This window comes from Felis catus, chromosome B4 (genome assembly GCF_018350175.1).
Source record: "Felis catus isolate Fca126 chromosome B4, F.catus_Fca126_mat1.0, whole genome shotgun sequence".
Taxonomy (NCBI): Eukaryota; Metazoa; Chordata; class Mammalia; order Carnivora; family Felidae; genus Felis; species Felis catus.
Genome location: NC_058374.1, coordinates 49,490,680 through 49,508,426, shown reverse-complemented (window position 1 = coordinate 49,508,426; position 17,747 = coordinate 49,490,680). Strand labels below are relative to the sequence as shown.

At 37.6% G+C, this 17,747-nt stretch overlaps 1 protein-coding gene across 3 annotated transcripts in view; it reads left to right on the top strand.

Moving 5' to 3' along the window:
- Positions 1-17,747, top strand: part of EPS8 (epidermal growth factor receptor pathway substrate 8) — a 193,485-nt gene that overhangs the window by 59,388 nt on the left and 116,350 nt on the right. For all 3 annotated transcript variants that reach the window (XM_023256800.2, XM_023256799.2, XM_045061439.1), the window contains exon 2: positions 3,702-3,772. The gene's annotated coding sequence lies outside the window, so the exon portion shown is untranslated. The remainder of the gene's footprint in view (positions 1-3,701; positions 3,773-17,747) is intronic.

The window sequence follows — 17,747 nt, the reverse complement described above, 5'->3', positions numbered from 1 at the left end:
TTGCCTCCATACTTGAATTCATTAGGAGTTGCACAGGATGATATTTTAATTGCCGCTTTATATTGATTTATTATCTGGAATGAGTCTACAAAGAAAAACTCCCCCTCATGTACTATTTGTTTAGCTAATTGTATAGTTTATATGAAAGAGTTTGGATAAATGCTTCATTCTTTATTCCTTTCCGAATTTTCATTTTTATTTTTTTAATTTAAAAGATTTATTTTTTATTTTTATTTTTAAATACAATTTATTGCCAAGTTAGCTAACATAAAGTGTTTACAGTGTGCTCTTGGTTTCAGGAGTAGATTCTCATGATTCATTGCTTATATACAATATCCAGCGCTCATCCCAACAAGTACCCTCCTCAATGCCCATCACCTGTTTTCCTCCTCGCCCCACCATTAACCCTCAGTTTGTTCTCTGTATTTAAGAGTCTCTTATGGTTTGCCTCCCTCTCTGTTTGAAACTATCTTTTTCTCCTCCTCTTGCCCCATGGTCTTCTGTTCAGCTTCTCAAATTCCACATATGAGTGAAAACATGATATCTTTCTCTGACTGACTTATTTCACTTAGCATCATACCCTCCAGTTCCATCCATGTTGTTGCAAATGTAAGATTCTTTCTCATTGCCAAGTAGTAATTGCCAACTCCATTGTATATATATACCACATCTTCTTTATCCATTCATCAGTTGATGGGCATTTAGGCTCTTTCCATAATTTGTCTGTTGTTGATAGCACTGCTATAAACGTTGGGGTACATGTGCCCCTATGAATCAGCACTCCTGTATCCTTTGGGTAAATTCCTAGTAAGTTTCAGAATTTTTGATAGTAGGAGTCATTGGGGAAATTTTGACATATTTAAGCAAAGCATCTGGAGAATATAGAATAGTTATAGAACCAAATCCTAAACATGAATTGATAAACTAGAAAAAATGGAAAATTGGTTTTGAAGGAATATGAAAGTGTTAATGATTATAGCTGTTTTTAAAAAATGATTATTTATTTTGAGAGAGAGAGAGCATGCACGAGCTAGAGTGAGCAGGGGAGGGAGCAGAGAGAGAGAGAGGGATAGAGAGAATCCCAAGCAGGCTCTGCTCTGTCAGCACAGAGCCTGATGTGGGCCTTGAACTCACGGACTTGAGATCTTGAGCCAAAAGCAAAAGTCAGTTGCTTAAGTAACTGAGCCACCTAGGTGCCCCGATAGTAGCTCTTTTTAAAGCAAACAATGTGTGGTACTTTGAGAAGTACACCTTCTATAAGAGAGTATATCTTTACGCGTTTAGTACACTCTTAGGTATGCAGTGATGAAAAGCATGGATTCTGAAGCCAAATTTCCTGTATTTTAATTTTGGTTCTTTACTTACTGGTGTAACTTTGGGCAAGTTATTTACAGTTTGCCTGCCTCCATTTTCTTAATGTTAAAACAGGATAATAATAGAGCCTTCTTCATAGGGTTGTTGTTGAGAACTGAATGTGTTCATACATGTTAGGCCCTTATAGCTGAGAACACAATAAATTCTCAGTAAATATTAACTGATCCTCTTGTCAATAGTTTTCTTTGCTATTATAGTGGAAAGGAGGGAGGGAATTTCTGATACTTATCTTTAACCCATGTCATAGTTTTACTTTTGATATATTTTTTTCTCATCCATGTTATATATTCCAGCCTTCTTGAAGTCACACTTATGACCCTTACTGAATTAAAGTGTCTAGGCATTGCACATCAGTGTGCAATAATGTTGCACGTTGGTAACATCATAAAAAGAGAAACAACCAAATATTATATGTCTCTTGCTTATACCTCTGTTACACATCTAAATAGTATTAAAATTTAATTATATATATGGTGGTGTTTTCTACTGAACTGTGAACCTTATGGGGGGAGAGACTATCTAATATAGTGCTTGGTTTTAGTTATGAGGCCTAAGTCCCTAATATTTGCTCATTTAACTACATTAACATTTCATTTATCAGGTTTGCCTAATAATATGCTTTCCAAGTTCAAAATAAGTGCATTTCCTAGCTATATACTTCAGAGTTAATTCTGAAGTATATTATAATTCTGTATATATAATTCTGTAAATATTAGAATTTTATTTATTTTTAAACTGTTAAGTTGGTAATTTTTCTTCTAAGTATCAAGTCCTTTTTAGTCTTCTTAAACAGAATGTTACTTACTACTATGCATACTATTTATTTGGATCGTAATATAGTGTATCCTTGAAATTAATGTATGCATGGGTTCTATGTCAAATATTCTAAGGATGCCTTATACAGTTTTTCTTCCCATTGTGTCATAATCTCTCATTACAATCTACCAGTTTCTTTCTGCTGTTGTTTCTTTCTGTTAACCTCTAGCAGTCCTAGCTTCCCAAATTCAGATTTAATGCTTCTGATCAATGCTTCTCCCTGCTGTGGATTGATTTGACTACCAAGTTCATTAGAACTTTTTCTACAGTAAGGTTTTAAAAGATCTAAACTGAGCTTCAGGGCATCTTCTCAGAGTCAAATGCAGAAATTTAGCACGTAGATGTTGTGGCATCTATTTCACTAGCCATGTAACTTTTTAATTTACTCTTTGACATTGCTGAGGTTGTCATTTATGTGTGGCCTCTAGGCAAGTGAGATTATATTAGGATATGAACGGAAGAATGAGGTGCTGATCTTCAGTGTTTCCATGCTGATACAGAGTTGGGATTTCTGTACGAACTCCTGTACTCCAAAGTCCGTTTTCATTGCTCTTAGAGTCACATGTCAAAAAAGGTCCATACTTGAATTATTATAGTTCTTGAACGTTATATGGTATTACTGATTGTTTTTTATTTACAGCACGAACTCTCTGTCTTATTTAACTTAAAAAATGTTTTTAGTTGTTTTTGAGAGAGAAAGAAAGAGACAGAGCGTGAGCGGGGGAGGTGCAGAGAGAGGGAGACACAGAATCTAAAGCAGGCTCCAGGCTCTGAGCTGTCAGCACAGAGCCTAACAGGGGGCTCAAACCCAAGGACTGTGAGGTCATGACTTGAGCCGAAGTCAGACACCTAACCGCCTGAGCCACCCAGGCGTCCCATGTTTTATTATTTAACTTAAAATTTTTTTTCACACATATGGATTTGTTAAATATCTGATGGATAGGTACCTGCTGAAGATATATATTATTATATATCAGTTATTATCAGTGATATTAATATCAGCGATATTATCAGTTACACAGATATAAGTCATTTGATAACATGCCCTTACAATGTTGGGGTATGCATTTTAAATGTTTGTTTATAGACCTTGAGCTGAATATATAGGTCTAACTATATATAGGAAAAAATTGAATATGCCTAATCTACATATAGTTTGTAAACTGCTAGGAAAATGTTAAAAGTTGCAAAATAAAGTACCTCTGAGGCATTTGGTCCATTCAAATCCTAGTGTAATAAGTCTTAGAATTGTAGTTTGTTTGGAAGTTAGTACTTCTCAGAGTTACTGCAATGCAGGACTAAATCAGAGGGCGTGTTAATATGCCCATCCCAATATTTGATCCCTTATGACTTCTTTCTTTTTTATCTTTTCCATTCATATAATTTTTCACTACATAAAGAGAACAAAAAATTTAAAAGGGAACATACCTGTTTTACGCAAAAACAACTGCTGCTTTCATACTGTGCTTCAAAGTGGAATTTAATTTGTATTCACTTATTTTTATGTACAGGTCATCTTTAACACAGCTCTCGTTGGACTGAAGTGGAAAAATGAGAATTGGAGCATATTTTCATTTTTGAGGTGAGTCCACTTGTAGAGAGATGAGTGTCTTTCAAGCTGTCGGCTGTTTCTCAGGAAATTTTGACATTTGCATGTACTCTGAGAAACACTACAGTTACACATGAAGTGCCGAGTGTGAGCCTGAGAGTCCCGGGCTGAATCTAGGGCTTGTCCCTGCCTTCGTGCCCAGTCCTGCTGCAGGGGCCCTTGGTGTGGTGCCCTGCTTACTTGACTTCTTTGTGTCAGTTTGCCTGTTTTTAAAAGAGGGATGATGGGACTGTTGACTCAGCTTACCTTCCAGATTACATGTTTTGAAAATAAAGTGAGATCATGGATATGTAAGTGTTTCATTAAGAAAAATGTTAGGTAGAGGTATTAAAACTGTCAACTGTCAGTAAGTTCAGTGGGTCTTAACAGTTACATGCATAGAATCTTTTTGAGTATGAAATTTTTGGATGTTACTGTAGCCTACTAGCAGCGGAACGGTGGGAAGACCGTGCAGTCTTCTGTATTATTTCTGAGAAAACTGGCAAGCACAAAAAGAAGAGGGGAAAGTAAGAGGAGGAAGAAGCAGCAGAGGAAAGAAAACAAAACCGCTTGGGTGGCTTTGAAAGTACTGGCATTTTTAGAATTAAAAATTTCTTTATTTACTGGGATGTATTTGAAGGAATTGTTAATCTGGGGATTACTAAATGCATTTTCTTTGTGTGTATGTGTGTGAAACAAAGTATTATTAGTAATAGTTCAGATGTACTGAATTGTTCACTTTAAAAGGGTGAGTTTTATGGTATGCAAATTATATCTCAATATTTAAATGCATTTTCTATTAAAAACCTGTACACATTATTTTCAATATTTTTATATTCTGTATTTTACATTCTTGATGTGGGGGAAAAAAATCTAGTTCTGATTTTTCTCTTCCTTGGGGTTTTAGCCATTCATCTGGATACCCTGGTATAGGTGATCTGAGGCTTGCTTGAGTAATACTGAGTGGGTGTTTCTTTTAGCTTCATAAATTTGTTTGCTTTGTTTGTCTTCTTAACTTCCTTTATTTCTCTTGTTTTTCTTCAACTCACCCGGCACACGTCATGTCTTTATCTCTTTTTGGGCTTAGGATTTGCACATAACCTTTTATTCTGGGTGTCCCAAATTGTATCCTGAAGCTTTTTAAAGGTGCCAGGATACTATTTAGCAATTGTGGTTACGCTATTTCTTCCTAGTAACTATGTTTTAAGAGTATTTCCTTATATCTTGGGAGAGAAATACCGGTCAGATGGTAGTAAAATTAACCGTCTTCCTGCACTCTGTCTTCAGATATTATGGATTCTAGTGCAGTGGCTGTTGCTGTAGCTAGATGATTTGGTTATCTTTTGTCTAACATTGCAGTTGCTGACTCTCTCTGTGTCTTAGTCCAGAAGAAAATGTTAAATTTTTCTCATACAATGTACTTACTCAGTTCCTTGTTGAGTGACTGAGGGGGCGGTGTTCAAGGTCCCTCACAGCCATCAGCCACCTGTCTTTTAATCTTCAATCCGGTTTCAACAGTTTTAATTCTCTTGCTCTAACCTCTAATTTATTGCTTGGCTGAGTCATCTAGCAACTACTTTTGTGCTCTCTTAATACAATTGCCAGTCATATTCTTTTGTATTTTTAAGAAATGTTGTTTGTGACTTACTAAACAACTGACTTATTTAGTTCCACCTAAAAGTCATTTCTTTGGTTTCCCCCAAAAAAGTAGTTGACCAGTCTAAAGAAACATAATTGTAGAGGGGTTTTACCAATTGCCTTTTTATCTAGTGTGTGTAGGCTGTAGGAGGAAAGCCTGTTCACAGCTTTCACCATCCAACACTCGTAAAATTTAGGACATGTAGTCTCTTGAACCTCAAATTTTATAGTTGTAAAGTAGGTATAGTGTTACTGACATCATAGAATTGTAAGGATTGAGTTGAGATAGCATACAGAAAGTGCCCAATACAGTATGGAGCACAAATTTGTGCTTAGGTAGTTATTGTCATTGCTGATTCATCCTCTTCCTGCAATTTATCATCATTGTCATGGTTGTGAGATGAAGCCCAAAAGGAGTTTGTACCAGTGAGCTCCAGACACAATGCAGTATTGATAAAAGTCTGCTGTTGAAATTGTGTGTAGATACAGATTCTTTGATACACCCTTCGTCTTCGTTACCATGAGAAGGTCCAAGCCTAGAGGTAGGTCAGCATGTGTAAGATTACTAAAGACTTACAGAAATGGGTTAATTGGTAGCTAATGAGCTGTTTCTGAGAATAGCACTAGAGTTTTAGGAAATACACAGTTTCACTTCAGACTTAGCCCTTGGAAGTAAGCAGTTATTTAAACTGTTTACCTTTGCAGAAACAATACACTAAAAGTATTAACCACTTAAAAATTTTACCTTTTTCAGTATGTGTTTCTGTTTTTGGATATGATGAAAAAATTCAGCTACAAAATCAGATTTTAAAGAGCAGACATATATAGCAATTAACCATTAAGCTTTCTTTTGCCTGCATACAGGCACACTTTATTTTCTTTCATTTTGGAGTGTGAGCATACAAGATGTCGGGATTAGGTAACTGCACATCAGGTGGCTTCTTGCTATCAGTTTGGGGATGATTGAAATTACTGACACATAAAATGCAGTGAAATCTTTTTATGCAAGAATACCAGAAAAAAAAGATGTTTCTATTTGGAAAATACCCTAGCTCTTTGAATCTTTGGTGTGAGGTTTGCATGAGGTGAGAAAGACCTGAGTGTGTGAAACATTTAAAATGGTGAAAAGTTTGTTTTAAAGTTTTATATTCTTAATTTAACTCTTAAAACTCTTTTGAAAAGGGAATAAATATTTCCAAGATGACAAAGATTCTGTGCAGGGGATTTGATTAAATCAACAAAAAATTGGGGTAACAAGATTATTCTATCCGAAAAGGATTTATTTCCAGATGATATAAAGACAGGCTTTTAAGATACCATAAGATATATTGTTGACTGAACTTTCTGCCTGAGATGCATTTCTGAAATGAGTAAATGGAATATTTAAATGTCATATGTAAACTTGTCATTTGTGAATCCATTTTTGAAGCAATACTTAACGTCTAATAGACCTTTTGTGCAATTAAAGATTTTCTTAAAAAAAGACTCTCTTATTTACCTGGAGATAAGGGAGGTGATGCTGTTTGTCTGTATTTTTGTAGTTATATGGGAAGCGTAGTTATTTTCTGAGGAGGGGTGAAGGCAAGGAGGAGCGTGCTCTATTATAACTTGAGAATGTGGTCACTATGGGGAATATGGTGTGGAGTCCACCACAGTCAGAGACCAACTAAGACTGATACAGATTTATAGTGTGTCTCATTATCAAGTTTATAATTCTCCTTAGTAAACCAGGAAGCAAATGTAAAGAAGGTTGAGTAGTACTAGGCCACAATGAAGATAAAGTCTCTGCCCTCAAAAACTTCATAGTTTCCTTTACAAAATAGAATGTTCTGTCTTAAAGTCCCCGAGTTTCTAGGCTCCCTGTAGACATGAACAACCTAGTTCCAGTGTATCCTATTGAATCTCTATTTTTTTGATCATCTCCAAGTACCTAGCTCAGTGTTTGGAATATGCATTGATTAAATTAAACTGGCAATATGGAATCAAATGCTAAAGGGAAAGGCTGTGCTGTTATTCTTTTTATTTTTTTATTTTTGAGAGAGAGAGAGAGAGAGGCAGAGAGAGAGGGAGACAGAGGATCTGAAGCAGGCTCTGTGCCATTAGCCCAGAGCCCAATGCAGGCCTTGAACCCATGAACCAGGAGATCATGACCTGAGCTGAAGCTGGATGTTTAACCAACTGAGCCACCCAGGCACCTCTGTGCTTTTATTCTTAATAGTGGCTAACATGATGTAATTCACCTTTAGAGGAATCACACTGGTCTTCTCAAAAACCATGTAAGCAAGAAAAGGATATAAAGTGAAATACTTAAAGTTATGGGAAAACCATGGAGTGCGTGGGTGGCCCAGTCGGTGATGCATCTAACTCGATCGCAGCTCAGGTCTTGATCTCAGGGTTGTGAGTTCAAGCCCCGCATTGCACTCCATGCTGGGCGTGAAGCCTACTTTAAAAACAAAACAAAAACGTTATGGGAAAACCAAATCCAAACCACCAGTCTAGAATTCTGTATCCAGGAAAATTATCCTTCAAAAATGGAGACAGAAAGACCTTCTGAGACAAAACAAGGACAACACCGCACTGGGAATTTGTCACCAGTACACTTGCCTTGAAAGAAATGTTAAAAGAAATATGATTTGCAAATATTCTAGTCTGTGGCTTGTCTTTTTATGTTTTTGTGTTTTTTAGCATATTTTTACCGGCTTAAATATTTTGCTCCCAAAGTTTGATATCAAGATATATTGTGCTTTAACTGTTTCTGGAAATAGTATCTCTGAAATGACTATTTTCAGTAAAGCTTACTTAAAATCTTAGATATGGCATGATTAGGCAGTGGGGCGGGGAGTCAGGTTACATTGCAGGACCAATGACAGACTGCTGACATCACCATGAGTTTTGGAGCAAAAATGGCCTAAAAGTTGTCCTGCGTTGGGCTGAAATGGCCAAATGTCTGTACCCCCACCTTGATCACTCATTGGTCGTGGGCCTCCCTGGGAAGGGCATGACCTTGGACTTGGTAGCTTACTGCCCCTGAGGCAATCCCTCAAAGGGCTGATTGCTCAAGGCTGTCTGCTGACTGTACAGCAAGCAACTGGAACAAGGAATCATTCCTTGAAGGGATATCTGGGTGGCACCTTTCCAGGTCTACGTCAGATCTGTAAGTCTGGGGCCCATTTTATGTTTGGTAAGAGGCCCTGTAGATCTGGGGCAAGAGGACTCTGATAAATCTGTATATGTGGACAAACCAGCGTTCCCTTAGAAGAGCCACCTGCAAAGCAAAGGGCTCAAAAGCAGAGCTTGGGGAAACAGTTAAAGGAACTAAGTACAAAAAACAGTAACGAAAGTATAAAGTCTTAGATTTGTAATGTTCTTTTGTGTTCAACGCGTAAAGCAGAACTATCAGACTTAAATTTTCACCCAAAAAGGTACGTGCTTTCCTAAAGTAGATATGGTGCCCTGAAGAGACATGCCTGACCTTTGAAATTCAATTAATGACTCAGCCCCTGGGAGGATGTTCCTGATTATTGTCGTGGTGCTTTTGTAACATCCTCTGTGGTTCTTTGCCTGAGGAGCAGATTACCTTACCATGCATCAGGAGTCAATATTAAAAGGGCCACTGCTGTAGTTTCTGTAAGCTTCATCTCTTGGACTGTTATTAGTTTGGTACAGGACACTGATTAAATTATATACATGCATATACCCCCAAATCTCTGCCTGGTTTGAAAATGGAATCTCTGAATTGGCTTCTGTGTCTGTTTTAAGAGTTATTACCATGGGAATGAATAGCCTGCTTAGTTTTATAGTTGGCATGGTTCTTCCAGGTTAAGTCACCTGTGTTTTCTTATGACCAGTTGGCCACACTAAAAAAAGCAAGTAGTTAGAATGCAAAACTAGTGATTTAGTAGAATTAGCCACATCAATGCTTTTAATCTGTTGATTATTTCCTTTCATGCTAGCCAGCAGGGGTTTCCTCATTTCGGTTTTAAACTTGTCCATTGCAATCAGAACGGGTGGGGATTTGTTATCCTGTGCTGTAGTTGTGAACTTTTCTTCATTTGTTGAAGCATAATGGGGGAGAGAGAAAATGGACAAAAACATCATGATAAAAGAAACAAGGTTTATTCATTTTTAATTTTCTTAATTCTTACTTTTGCTTAATTTTACTGAGTCATCATTTCATATACTTTGCTTTACTGTATGTACATAAACTGTGGTAGTGGATCAGCTGTCTTAAACCTGTAGGTTTCTACAAACATTAATTAAGGTATTTCAATTAGGTTTACAATATAACACAAGAATGAGGGGGGGCGAATACAAGCAAAACAATGAATTGGGGGTAATGATTTGTTGATTTGGAGATAGACACACACATACACGCACGCACGCTCTATTTTGCCTAATGGCCGAACTGGATATGATGAGAGTTTCCTGCTTGGGGTCAGTGCTCCTATAGTGAACCCAGTTCTGTACAGCCCGAGATCTTTAGAAGTTAAATCAGCTGGGAAAACAATGAGAACCCCAGATGCCACAGGCCTTGTGAGATTTAAACAGTGAAACTGTAGTTACTTGTGTATAACTCAACTTTACACAAATTAATAAGATTTCCTGAGTGGAATGAGGATTTAAGAGAGCTAGTAAATTTCAAAGCCTGAAAAAATACCACATACTGAATTACAGTCTCATCTATTTAATAATTTAAATCTGAGGAGTCACATATGCAACAAAGTTTAAATTAGTTCAGTTCTGGTTATGATACGTCCTCTTTAACTCATGACTCAGTAATCAAAATGATTTTCCATTTAATTAGTTGCAGTTGAAGAGATTTTTCTCTTTTATCTCTACATCATTAATAAAATTATAGGGGTGCCTGGGTGGCTCAGTCAGTTAAACATCCAACTTTGGCTCAGGTCACGATCTCATGGTTTGTGAGTTGGAGCCCCATGTTGGGCTCTGTGCTGACAGCTTGGCGCCTGGACCCTGCTTCAGATTCTGTGTCTCCCTCCCTGTCGGCCCGTCCCCTATTGGTGCGCGCTCTCTCTCTCTCTCAAAAATAAACATTAAAAAAATTAAAAATAAATAATTAAAATTCCAATCATTTCTGCTTCTAGGATGACTATATAATTTCATTGATACCTAATATAGTACACACTACATAATAGTGTTACTGTAAGTATTTATTTATTCCTTCTTTCAGGAGGCAAGGAGGGGCAGGATAATTAATCACCAACTTGCATCAAATAAATTAAAGGAGAAAGCTATACACTGTCACTTCAAAACCTGCCTCTTATTGCTATTTCACTGTTTGGAGGAATGCCTACTGTATCACTAATGTGTCCAGCACGAAAACATCCTGTATGTGTGTATGCATATATATACATATATATGTATTTTTCTTCACTCCTTGCTGTCACTGTATAGACAAACAGGCTTTTGACAAAACCTGGCACTTCCCTCTTGACTGTTTTTCATAAATCCACCTGGCATGTATTACTGTAGAACTTTTGTTCTAGTTCTTTTCCTGACTTTGGCACATATTTGAATTCTAAGCCAGTGCTGCCTTTTCCAGGTGATTTGTTTGTAAGATGTTTTTTCCTGCTAGCCACAGGGACTGTCCCATAGGTGAATATGAAATTCGCAGCCCTCTCCCCAAAACCCACCACTCTGCCGTCTTTGACAGTAATGAACCCTCTTCTTCCTTGATGTTTTTCTGTTTGTATTCTTTTCAACTTGTCTGTCATGTGAAAGAAAACAATCCTCCTTGCTTTATCAGGCTCTTCAGTTTTTTTGGGAAATTATCTTCAGATATTAAACTCCCCACGAAGGCTTTCTCACCTTATTGGAAAAGAAGTGGCAATTTGCTTCCTGAAACCTTTTATTTATTCAGTTTTTATGTAAACTGACTGACTCCTCACTGGTCATCCTATTAAAGTCTTCCGATCTTTTATTTATACATAAGTGTGATTTCATTAGATTTATGTGGTGTTCAATGTTTATGCATATACCTGTGCTACTTGTATGCTTTTAGCCTGTATATGTACTTCTGTAATACAGATTAACCTGAAGGGCAGTCTGTATTTAGAGTGTGTGTTTATATCTCTAATACAACCTAAAGGGAGAATTCTACATTTTCTATGAGCAAGTCAGCACACTGATGGGTTCAGGACAGGCTGCCCCAGAATATACCACTTTGGCATAGCGATTATTGTGGATTAAAGTCACACTGACCTTCTTCTCTCCCTCTGAAAGCAGGAATTAAATTCTCCGTGTGAAGGGTACCCTCCCTGCACCTGGAGGGTAAAAAGCATCCTTATTTACCAAAGAGAGGGAATTCAAGTCTGAGAAGCTTGTGTAAACAAACCTTGTTACTGCTTCCTTACTAATTTCCTACCACAAGCACAAACCCCTTTGTCTTGTCATTTCCTCACGAATGTACTTTTTCTTTGTCTAAAAGATGCAAAAGCTCCTTGTTTTGGTGATTTCTTTGAAATTCATGTTTCTTTGAGCTCCCATATGTATGAATTAATTTTGTTATTCTCCTGTTCATCCGTTTTATGTCAATTTGTTGTTAGACCAGCCGGAGAACCTGGAAAGGGACAAAGGAAAAGTTCTCCTTCCCCTTCAGTACTCACCTGAGACAAATTTCAACAAATGTTTAAGACACTGTTTATTGACAGAGCTTATGAATTTTTAAAATTAATATTTCCCCCCTCATTTGTATTTTTTTTTTCTTCATTCATCTCTCAGTTCTTTGTTGGTGAATCAGGGCTGTTGTAATGAGATTTCTACAGGTCTGAAGTCCAAGGTCAGTACCGAGTAGTGGGTAAGGAACTGTGTGACTAAGAGTTGCTAGTGTAACCCCATTGTATAATTTTTGATAAGGTGACAGAAGTCAAAGAATTAATAACGTAAGTGAAAGTGCTATGTAAACTATATACTGTGTGTGCCCACACATCCTCTGAGAGTGATTTCAGTCTTTGCAAAGCTAGTGGTAGAGATAAAGCATGTTGCTGCTGTAATTACTGGAAGTCCCTGTGAATGAACTTGGTTTGGAGATCTAGCAAGTAAGTATAAGATCTGCTGGTTTATCCTGATTTATTGGTGTGGATCCCTGGGCTAGTGGTATCCTAATAGAATGCAGAAGAGTGTTCGCCTCGAAGTAAACAAAGTAGATGTTTTTTATGTTCCCTAACAGGATGCCTATGTGATCTTTTGTTTTGACATTGAATTTTATTTCATTGTTAAATGAATCAAAATGATATAAGACTCATTATTCTAATGCATCTTATGGTATTTTAGTTTGGGAGGGGGGGAAACCTTGAAGACTGATAGGTTTTAACAATAAAGCAGTATCTGTTCCTTGGAGATACTGGCTTGTCTGTAAACAAGCCCCCTTGCAAAATGGAGCAAGACCAGCCAGGAAAATTTTGTGTGGGAGTTATGCATATGTATGTGTCTTTCTACAAGATGCATGTAAAAATCTAAAGAGCCATGTAACCCCCTATTCAACATGTACTTATTATGCTATAGCAGCCAAATTTTAAAGTAGAATTATTGCTAATTTGAATTAATTTCTGTATTTAAAGATATAGAAAGCTTTTGCCAAAACTTATTGACAGTCAGAAAATCTGCATTGTTAGCATCTTAGTCCTTCTCTAACGTCGAAGTCAATTGATGGAGACTTTTTGGTGGTATTTGAGACAATACCATACATGTGAAGTGCCCGATTTATCCCAGGAGTCTTGGATAAGGATTATATTTTGACACCAAGTTCTGAAAGTTCATGAGCATTAGAGAGGGACTGACTGACCCTTGGGTGATATTTTGATTCCGTATTATGAAGGAATAATAAGGAATTCCTTATTATTATAGGAATATTCAAAGTCAGTAGGAAGTTAAGAAAGAATGACAACAGCCATCCTTACAGAAATGAAATAATGCTTTAATACTAGCACAGTCAACATATTGGTTACCTTAAAATTGAATTCTGTGTTTGCAGTAAAAATTAAGTTGTGGCCTCTTTGAGATGGAAGAGGTTAAGAGTTAGCACTAAGTTAATGTGTAAGTTTTTTCTTCTGCAGTATAAAATGATCTTTTTTTTTGAGAGAGAGAGTGTGTGTGCATGTTGGAGAGGAGCAGAGGAAGAAGGAGAGAGAGAATCTTTTTTTTTTTTAAAGTTTATTCTGAGAAGAGAGGTCGCGAGTGGGTGGGGGGAGAGGCAGAGAGCGAGGGGGGCAGAGAGAGAGAGAGAGAGACAGAATCCCAAGCAGGCTCCGCACTGTCAGCAAGGACCAAGCACCATGCAGAGCTGGAACTCAAATTGTGAGATCATTACCTCAGCCAAAGTTGGATGCCTAACCAACTGAGCCACCCAGGTGCCTGGGGGAGAGAGACAATCTTAAGCATGCTCCATACCCAGCCTGTAGTCCAACACAGGGCTCAGTCTCATTACCTTGAGATCCTGACCTGAGCTGAAATCAAGAATTGGACCCTTAACCAGCTGAACCACAGAGATGCCCCTGCAGTATAAAATGATTTTAACTTGGGAGTTGGTCAACAGGCACTTTTGGTTTTGGATTAAATGTAATTAGAATAATCTAGGCAGGTATATAGAAAGTTTTACCACATGTATCAGATTTATAAAAAGATACACAGATGTGGTTGTTAATTTAGGGAATCATGTCTGATATTCTTCATATATATATATATATATATATGAATAATTTATTGTCAAGCTAGCTAACATACGGTTTATACAGTGTGCTCTTGGTTTTGCTGGTAGATCCCATGATTTATCACTTACATACAACACCTGGTACTCATCCCAACATGTGTCCTTTTCGATGCCCATCATCCATTTCCCCTCTCCTCTGCTCCTGCCCCATAAACCCTTAGTTTGCATTCAAGAGTCTTTGCATTCAAGAGTCTCTTATGGTTTGCCTCCCTCTCTGAAACTACTTTTTCCCCTTCCCTTCCCCCATGGTCCTCCATTAAGTTGTCTCAAGTCCCACATATGAGTGAAAACATACATCTGTCTTTCTTTGACTGACATTGTTGAGAGCACCAAAAAACCTAACCTACTATCTTTTCTTTTTTTAATAGATGTAGAATAGGTCTACATTATAGTTTTCTAAGTTAGAACTTGACACTGAGAACCTCAATGCAAGGTGTATGTTTCTTTTGGTCTAGAGGAAAAATGTTATGCATGTTTGTGTCTTGTACATACATAATAAAAAAAATCCATGCTGATAGCTAACAGAATGAATCCTATTGATCTAAAAGAAAAAGTGAAAAATCAGCAAGAAAAATTTGAGGTTAAGGTTTTAGTGAAAGATCACTGCTAACCTAAGAATGGCATAAAAAGTTTTTTCTCCTTCAAATTGGGATAGATTTTTACAAGTGATATGCATACAGTTTTGGTGAGAGTATAAGTATAGCATCTGTGGAGTGTAGGGGAGGAAAAAGTTTTCCTCAGCTCTCTTAGGGTCTCTGGATCTGTAAATTAAACTGACAGAGAAGGATTAATAGGAGAAAAGAATACAGATTTATTTAATAGAAGGTTTTCATGAGATAGGAGCCTTCATAAAGAAAGGAAAAAGGAGGCCTGAGTATTTTTATCTAGGTTAGATGAAAACTGATCAGTTATGGAGGAATATGATAGAATAAAGAGTATGGGATAAATATAGTAAACTGGAGGAGATTTAGCAAAGCCTGTTTGTTCTGATTCTTCTCAGTGTCCCTTTGTCTTCAGAGATAAGGATGCTCCTTTCTTCCTGGTGAATGGAGGGCATCTCTCACACTAGGGTTTTATGACCTATTTCAGGAGAGAAGGGCCAGGGAAGGTCAGAGTGATCTTCCTGCTTCTTCCATTTTCTCAAACTCCTTTACCCTAAAATATCCAATATGCCAAGGTTCCATATTTTAGGGTTAGCTTGTCCTAAAACGTGTCATTTGTTCCCCTATCTGAAACTTCCCCCAAGAACTTCCAAGGTCTAGAAACTGATTTAGTAGATTATCTGTTGAACCAGTTTCTCAGTCCTGGAGATTTCTGTGGATACCAAAGAAAAAGAAAAGGTTAATGGTTAATGGTTAGAACAAACCATTAACCAATGAACGCGGTTTTTGAGTCCAGAGGGCAGTTAGTCATCAAGAATATTTATAGATGTTCGACTCAAAGCATCTTCAGATAGGGTGAGGGCAGGTCGTAGTAACTTGGCAGGTTTTCCTGGTTTGCAGTTTGAATGTCTCTGGTGATGTCATCAGGTGTTCTGGTGAACTTTCTGAGTGGCCCACATAGCAGTAGGCAGGAAGGGTTGTCCATATAGGAGTTGTTGTGGTGACTTCTCTGAAATTGATCTCAAGTTGTCCAGCTTCAACTTGCAGCGCTTTGGGAAAGAGGCAGTTTTAATTTTTAGTAATTCCAAGTCAGAAGGGTGGGAGAAAAATTGGAAACATTAGTTTGGAGAATTGTAGCTAGATATTGGAGGAGACTAGAAGAATTCAGGATCCCATCTACTTTGTAGGTAGAAAACAAAACCTTAAAGACAATGAAGAGGACTAGAATTTAACACCCACATGGGTATGCTGTAGTTTTCCATTGAAACACAATTTTTGTCTTTATAGTCACCCTCATTTCTATCAAAGATAATTTAAGTAAGACCAATCTGTTTGCCACATAAGTCTAGTTTCATTAACTTGGACTGATCATATCGGTGCAGCAAGGATAGTGGTTGACCATATATACTTTTTAAAAGTCTGCTTTGCCAAAACTTTTTTTAAGTTTATTTATTTATTTTGAAAGAGGAAAGGGAGAGAGAGAGAGAGAGAGCGCATGCGCACAAGGGAAGGGCAGAGAGAGGGGAGACAATCCAAAGCAGGCTCTACGCTGTCAGCACAGAGCTTGATGTGGGGCTCAATCTCATGAATCTTGGGCTGAGATCAAGAGTCTGGTTGCTTAACTGATTGAGCCACTCAGGCACCCCTGCTTTGCTGGAACTTCTAATGAGGAATCATAGATTGGACTTTCAAAAGGCTCTTGAAGCTTGTAGACTCAGCCAGTGACTCACTGTCAGATTTTGCCTGTAACACTTATAAATGTGAGTAAAGTCCTCTGTTCTTGAGGTCTCCCAAGTATCCTGAGGTTCCTGGATTCGGCTAGGAAGTAAGGGTACCCACCTGTTAGGCAGAAATCCTATAAGCAAGCTACCAGGTAGTTTTTAGAAGGGTAGCTGTATAAGCATTGGCTCCTTAAAGCTAACCTTAGTTCCTTGAAGCTGTCTGGTCACATCTGATTCTGTGCACGTCATTTTCAAATATGTCATTCCAGTCAAAGCCTTTCTAATATAAGCAATGTTTACAATTGTGTCCTGTTACAAGGAGGACCGATTTTTATTGAACTTATGCAAATAACTATATGGCCATGAAAATACGAATACTCAGTAAGAATTCTCAAATTCTGGAGAGATGAGTTGGGGAGAAAAGAGAAATGCTTCAATTCTGTTTACAAAAGTATAATTTACCAAATTGCTGTGAGTTATAAGTAGCTCAAAAGGAAAGAGAAAAAGGTTTCCTTAAATTGGAAAAACACAACATTAAAGAACAAGTGCTACTTCAGACAGAAGTTATAATCATCATATCAGTCCATTCAGTCCCTTATAATTAATTCTTACTCTGCTTGCTCTTGGGTTAACAGGTTTACGAGTCTATCAGCTCCTACATCAGTTCTGGAAATTCTTACCCATTCCAGTGGCATAGTGTCAGAGTTTTTCAAGTGATACCATCATAGAGCATTCTCATAGTAGATGATTGTAAACACTTTTAAGAAAGAGTCGGAGCAGAACAGTAACTCTGAGCTGTCAGCACGGAGCCCGACGTGGGACTCAAACTCACGAGCTGTGAGATCATGACCTGAGCCGAAGTGGGATGCTTAACTGAGCCACCCAGGCACCCTGGTACGGTTAAAATTCTGATGAGAGTTCATTTGATAGGAAAATTAGTTATTTCTATGGTATACAACAATCTAAGATGATAATTGGATAGAGGGTGGTGACAAATTTCTATGAACTTTGTATGACTTCTGGAATACCTATCTTAATACGATGTATCCATAAAACATAACCTGAATGTTTATCACCACTTCTTATTTCAGTCTTTCCCATGTCAAACCTAATTATATTAACATCTCTCTTGCATAAGATGAGAGACAAATCCTTTAAGATTTTCCAAGGGCCCTCTGGATAACCTGACAATCAAGTTGATGTCAACAAGAGTTTAGGAAGTTTGTCAAAAATATCAAAAGGTTTGGACTAGTTGACTAAATCGGGTCACAGATCATTGA